The following is a 7597-nucleotide window of genomic DNA, read 5'->3' as shown; positions in this document are numbered from 1 at the left end:
TCCACATTCTAACCACATCGTGAATAAAAACAAAAGTTTCTCCTATTTTGTATTTAGTCAAAGTTATTTTTCCAGTACAAAAAGAGCTGCTACTTAAACAAAAACTACTCCACCTGTATTTTCCTTTTTCTTTGAAGGACTTAACAATTTTGTTCCTTTTTAAGGAAAAAAGCTTTCATTGAAGTAAACAAAGACTTGGGACCTGGAATGGTATGACCTGCCTGGGGGCTTTAAGAGTCCGAATTAAATGAATATGGGCAGTAAGTCCATAGGATCATAGAATGTTATAATGCACATAGACCATTCAGTCCATCCAATTTGTGCCAGTATTTTTTTCTGACGAATCACCTGGAGTAACCCCACCCTCCTGTTTACTCATATTCTTCAATATAGATTTTAATTAAGCAGCAAATTCTTTCTAAAGAATTCCTGCTTAAACAATACATTAGGCAGATAATTCTACAATTTAATCACACTCTATGTAAAGAATTACTTTCATGCCTCCTCTTCAATTTCTTTGTGATTAATGTTGTGCCTGTCTTGGGAGTAGTAAAACACTCTATAACTATTTATCTTATCACAATCTTTCATGATGTTGAAGACCTCTATCAAGTCATGCTCTTAATATTATCACTTCTAGTGAAAACCTCTAACTTCTTAAATCTCTTTATGACTATAATACCTCAGCCCTTGTAACAGATTAGTGAATCTAAAAGTACCTTTGCTTTTGTATCCATTTTATAACACAGTGTCCAAAGACATCATAATGCCCTGGATTTTATGGCCAGTAGTGAAGGAAAAGGCACACACTGTTCACTTAGATGACAGCTGCCCACAGAGTTTTAATCAGTTTTTTAAGTGAAGTCATGCTGTCACTGAGTATTTGAATTAGCGCAGTGCTCTAAACTGGGGATCTGTGGTGTGCGTGAGCCAGGCAAGCAACAGTGTGGCTCTTCAGCTAATCTGTTTGAAGAATCCACATTGAGACTTACAGGTCAAGAAATTTGTTTGCCTTAGAACAGCACCACTCAGATTTATTTTGATTCCCTGGGGGCAGACAGCACTGCAGGTCACGACCTGTGCAGTTCATATGGCATTCTTCATTTGATATAACTGAAGAATGCTGCACAAGCCACATAGGTAGCAGTCTATGGCATGTCCACCCCCACGGAATCGACATAAGTCTGCATAGTATGGCTGGAAGCAGCATTATGCAAACCAGTTTCTCCTCCGTGGGATTTAAACCAGGAAATTAGGTTTAAATCATGTATGGAAAGAGAAATAAAGAGAGAGAAAGAAAGACATGATTAAGATAGATAATAAAGACAGAGAAAGTAAAAATAAGTTTAATTTTCATTTTAAAAATATCTCCATTAAGTACTGATTAAATGAGACTCCACATTTGTAAAATTATATTTTCAGTGGCAGGGAGGTTGTTTGGCGGTAATTATAACTTACAAACCATTAGAACCTCACTTGCACCTAAATGCACTAGCCCTAATTTATCCCATGGTTAGTGGGTAACTAGTTCACATCCTTACATGTATGCTAAGTCTATTAGCAAGGCACTGTTATAGCGCAGCCTGAGGATCAGCAGGATGACCCAGGCCACAACTTCCAGATTTGCACTTCTAACTGCGCATGTGCCTACTCCAGAAGTCGTTGTCCAATTTATTGTATAATAGTAGAGAGTGCTGTTAGCCTTACTGTGACCCTCAATACGGAAGTTAGGCCAATACTCTAACTGCAGTCTAACTAAGGTCTTGAAGAAATTAAATATTACCTCCTTGCTTTTGCATTATAAGCCTATTCGTAAAACAAAACACTAGCCTTTGCTACTTGTACTCTCAGCTTTAATCATCCTGTTGTTGGATACCAAGATCCCTCTACTTTGTTTAAAATCCTTCATTATTGTTACTTGCAAAATGCATTATTACACATTTTTGCATATTCACCTGCATCTGTCATTTTCTGCCCAGCTTACCAGCGTACATGTATGTCCTGAAGCTTTTCACAGTCTTTTGTCACAATTTGCCACACTCTCAAGTTTGCTGCCATCAGTAAGTTTGAATATCGTCCCCTTAATTCTTAAACCCAGATAATTTATGTATTAAGTGAATATAAGCAGTTCTAATAGAACTTTGTGGAATGTATTCATAACATCTTTCCAGTAGAAGTGTTTTTAACCCATATGCTTTTACTTGCCTTATACCATTTCCCTAGCTATGTGACTACAATCACATTGATTCCATGCTTTAATTCTATCTTTTCCACAGTTTCCTGAATGGTACCTGATGCTGTTTGGAAATCCATCTGAATCATATCCAATGCTTTCCCTTTTAACAGTCTTCTCTATTTTTCCATTGGTCTAATGAATGTCCTCTGCCCATATTGGTGCTTTTACAATCCTACTATCCACCTCCTCTGAAAATTGAGGCTTATCATACCTCTGTTACTCCCTCAATCTTCACTACACACTTGCCTCCTTCATCCCTTCAATTTCTGTGGAGCATAGTCCAGAAGCTAATTTAGTACTAATTGGCACTGTTAGCTAACCCACTAGATTCCTGAAGTGGAGAATGGAATAAATATATAAAAGGTGCACTTTACTGAAGTAGGCGATGAAACATGATGAAACAATGTTTCATCAATCCGCATCAACATGTTTTAACGTATTCACACACAAAAAGAGAGAAAATAAATGATTTGGTGTCAGTGTAAAATCTGCTGTATAAACCTCATCTTTTTAATGTTTACTGTCCTCTTAAGTATCTTCTAAAATAAGTTGTGCACTAGTATGACTTTGGGTCTTAGTTTTTTTATTCTTTAGTGCATTGTAATGGCAAGTACAAAACAGAGGGTATTAAATGTGTACACTGGATTTTACAGTAAATGGATTATGCTGCACTTTTTTTGGAATGAGTTTTAACAGTTCTTGGTTGCTGATGGAATGCCATAGTATGCCTAGATTCTCCATTTGGGGAAGAGAAACACCGATAATCAGTGCACCCTGCTAAAGCTGTCAACCATCCAGAGGATGGTCATCAGATACTGCATCACGCCAATTATCTTTTTCCTCTGACTGAATGATGTTCTATTATGATGCACAACTGTCGTGGGAAAAATAACAAGAAAATACGGATTAAAATATGAAATGTGAAACGTTTGAAAATTTTGCATTGTAAGATTTGTTTTGCCAGCTTTGAAACAGTTTGATTTGTATTAATACATATTCAATATTTTCACTGCTCAGTAGCAATGCCAGCACATGGTACTTTGAAATGTAGCCAATGTTATGCATGTTATGTTTAATAAGGGTCATTGTAATTCCAAATAGTAATCATTAAGTAATGTACATCTTAAGATGTAAAATGTCTCTATTATTTCTTTCCTGAATTGCTTGTTGCCTCCATGCACCTTTCAACAGCTCAAAGGCAGAGCTTGGAATTGTGTAGTTACTTCTTGGTGTTCAACCCCATTACTGGATGAAATAATAATGACATAGCAAACACATAAAAAGTTAACACTTTGCATAATCAATTTGTAGTATTAGATGAATCACTGCCCATTAAAGAATTTGTTTCTGCTATATCAAAGTTTATAAAAGTGTTTTTCTTACCTAGCTTTTTGGTTTTCCCATCCACATTCTTTGGTCAAAAAAAAACTTCTCAAAAGTAAATATATCGGAGGAATAATTAAATAACCATGAAAGCTGGCTATATAAGACCTAAAAGTGATAACTGTACTCCAGCATCTGATTTAAGGGTTTATTGAAATACTGTATTCAAAATTATACTCAGCAAATTTACCCACTGATAACCAAAACCATTTAGATCTGAATGTTCCAGGTTATATCTTGGCTATGCTGTATTAGCTGAACTTAGCTGGAATTGTGACAGTTGGATTCCAAGAAGGGGTAAAAATGGTCAAGGTTTCTACTCTTGATCGTACAACTCCTGCTGAAAGTTTATGTGTGTACATGTGAGGCAAGGACAGGATCGGGCTTAACTGTAATTCCTCACTTCAGTGTCAACATTCACCATCAAGGCTCAAGCAAAGTACTGGAGGGCAACTCACACCCAAGAACCATAACCTTGCAAAGTGATAATGAGAAACAAAAGCAAAATACTGTGGATTCTGGAAACCTGAAATAAGAACAAAAAAAAACGGAAAAACTCAGCAGGTTAGGCAGCATCTCTGGAGAAAAATAGAGTTAATGTTTCAGGTTGATAACCTTTCATCAGACTGAAAAAAGATAGAAATGTAAGTGTTTTTAATTGGGAGGGAGGAGGGGGCAAGAAGAACAAAGGAGAAAATCTGAAATAGGACAGAGATCAGGAAGATTAAAAAACAAAAGATTTCATGATGCAACCGCCAAAAATTTGAAATGAATACAGTTAAGAAACAAAGGTTATGTCCAAATGAGGTGTGAATTGCTACATAAAAACATCTGAATGAAACATGAGGGGATAAAGAAAGAAACAAGATGAAGGCTAACCCAGCAAACCAAAATAAAAACTTAGAACAAGATAGAGGCAGTGGTTATAATCTAAAGTTGTTGAATTCAATACCAAGACATTGAGCTTGTGTTGAGCTTCTTTAGAACACTGTAGCAGGCCATGGACAGAAAGGTCAGAGTGGGAGCAAGGTGGAAAATTAAAATTGACAGGAAGCTCAGGGACATGCTTGCGGATTGAATGGAGATGTTCTGCAAAACGGTCACCCAGTCTATGTTTGGTTTCCCCAGTGCAGAGGAGACCACGTCGTGAACAGCGAATACAGTATACTAAATTGAATGAAGCACAAGTAAATTGCTGTTTCACTTCTAAGGAGTGTTTGGGATCTTGGATAGAGAGAAGGGAGGAGGTGAAAAGACAAGTGTTGCATCTCCTGTGCTTGCACTGAAAGGTGCCATGGGAAGTGAGGGTGTTTTTGGGGCAACTGAGGAGTGGACTAGGGTGTTATGGAAGCAACAGTCCCTACAGAATGCTGAAATGGGAGGGCAGGGAAAATGTATTTGGTGGTTGCATCACGCAGGAGCTGGTTAAAATGGCAGATGATGAACCATTGAATATGGAGGCTGTTGGGGTTATAGGCAAGGAACAAGGGGAACACTATCATGTTTCTGGGAAGCAGGGTAAGGAGTAAGAGCAGAGGTGCATGAAATGGATTGGATACATTGGAGGGCTCTGTCATCCATGCTGGGAGGGAATCTTCAATTGGGGAAAAAGGAAGACATGTTAGAAACACTGGTGTCGGAGTTGTATCATCGGAACAGATGCGATGGAGACAGAGAAACTGGGAGAATGGAATAGTGTCCTTACAGGAAGCAGGGTGTGAGGAAGTGTAGCTGAGGTAGCAGTGGGAGTCTGCGATTCGTTGTGAACACTAGTAGATAGCAAACCATCAGAAATGGAGATAGAGAAGTCGAGGAAGGGAAAGGTGTCAGAAATGGACCAGGTGAAGGTAAGGGAAGGATGGAAATTGGAAACAAAGTCAATTCAATTTTCCAGTTCATGGTGAGACTCCTACTCAAGTTGCCTCTCTTACCTCTGTTTCTGGTACATTGATGACTATGGGAGCTGCCTCCTGTTCACGCCATGATAGGGTCCCCCTTGTCCCCTTCCCCTGCCCTCCATCTTCCCCTGCACTCCTCTTTCAGCATTCCAGAGGGACCATTCCTTCTGTGACACCCTAGCCCATTCCTCAGTCTAACATCTTTCCTTCCCTATGGCACCTTTCCATGCAAACATAGAAACATAGAAAATAGGAGCAGGAGTAGGCCAATCGGCCCTTCGAGCCTGTTCCGCCATTCATTATGATCATGGCTTATCATCCAACTTAATACTCTGCTCCCGCTTTCTCCCCATATCCTTTGATCCCTTTCGCCCCAAAAGCTATATCTAATTCCTTTTTGAAAACTTACAATGTTTTGGCCTCAACTACTTTCTGTGGTAGCAAATTCCACAGGTTCACCACTCTCTGGGTGAAAAAGTTTCTCCTCATCTCAGTCCTAAATGGTCTACCCCATATCCTCAGACTGTGACCCCTGGTTCCGGACACCCTCACCATTGAAAATGTCCTTCCTGCATCTACCCTGTCTAGTCCTGTTAGAATTTTATAGGTTTCTATGAGATCCCCCTCATTCTTCTAAACTTCAGCGAATATGATCTTAACCGATTCAATCTCTCCTCATATATCAGTCCCACCATCCCAGGAATCAGTCGGGTAAACCTTCGCTGCACCCCTCTATAGCAAGAACATCCTACCTCAGTTAAGGAGACCAAAACTGCACACAATACTCCAGATGTGGTCTCACCAAGGCCCTGTATAATTGCAGCAAGACATCCCTGCTCCTGTACTTGAATCCTCTCGCTATGAAGGCCAACATACCAATTGCCTTCTTTAGCGCCTGCTGCACCTGCATGCTTACCTTCAGTGACTGGTGTACAAAGGACACCCAGGTCTCGTTGTGCATTCCCATCTCTCAATTTATAGCCATTCAGATAATAATGTCTTCCTGTTTTCGCTACCAAAGTGAATAACCTCACATTTATCCATATTATACTGCATCTGCCATGCATTTGCCCATTCACTCAGCTTGTCCAAATCACACTGAAGCATCTTTGCATCCTCCTCACAGCTCACCCTCCCACCCAGCTTTGTGTCATCTGCAAATTTGGAGATATTGCATTTAGTTCCCTCATCTAAATCATTAATATATATTGTGAATAGCTGGGGTCCCAGCACCGATCCCTGCGGTACCCCACTAGTCACTGCCTGCCATTCAGGAAAAGACCCGTCTATTCCTACTCTTTGTTTCCTGTCTGCCAACCAGTTTTCTATCCATCTCAATACACTACCCCCAATCCCATGCACTTTAATTTTACACGCTAAGCTCTTATGTGGGACTTTGTCGAAAGCCTTTTGAAAGTCCAAATAAACCACATCCACTGGCTCCCCCTCATCAACTCTACTAGTTACATCCTCGAAAATTTTCAGTAGATTTGTCAAGCATGATTTCCCTGTTGTAAATCCATGCTGATTCTGTCCGATTTTGCCACTGTTTTCTAAATGCTCAGCTATTAAATCTTTTATATTGGACTCTAGAATTTTCCCTACTACCGATGTCAGGCTGACTGGTCTATAATTCCCTGTTTTCTCTCTATCTCCCTTTTTAAATAGTGGGGTTACATTCGCTATCCTCCAATCTGTAGGAACTGTTCCAGGGTCTATAGAATCTCAGAAGATGACCACCAGTGCATCCACTATTTCTAGGGCCACTTCCTTAAGTACTCTGGGATGTAGATTATCAGGCCCTGGGGATTTATCAGCCTTCAATCCCATTAATTTCCCCAACTATTTCCCTACTGATGCTGATTTTTTTCAGTTCCTCCCTCTCACTAAACCCTGTGTTCCCTAACATTTCTGGTATGTTCTTAGTGTCTTCCTTTGTGAAGACAGAACCAAAGTATGTATTTAGTTGGTCAGCCATTTCTTTGTTCCCCATTATAAATTCCCCTGTTTCTGACTGTAAGGGACCTACATATGTCTCCACCAATCTTTTTCTCTTCACATACCTATAGAAACTTTTACA

This window comes from Carcharodon carcharias, chromosome 6 (assembly GCF_017639515.1).
Source record: "Carcharodon carcharias isolate sCarCar2 chromosome 6, sCarCar2.pri, whole genome shotgun sequence".
In the NCBI taxonomy this organism is placed as follows: Eukaryota; Metazoa; Chordata; class Chondrichthyes; order Lamniformes; family Lamnidae; genus Carcharodon; species Carcharodon carcharias.
Note: the sequence above shows the minus strand (reverse complement) of the source record.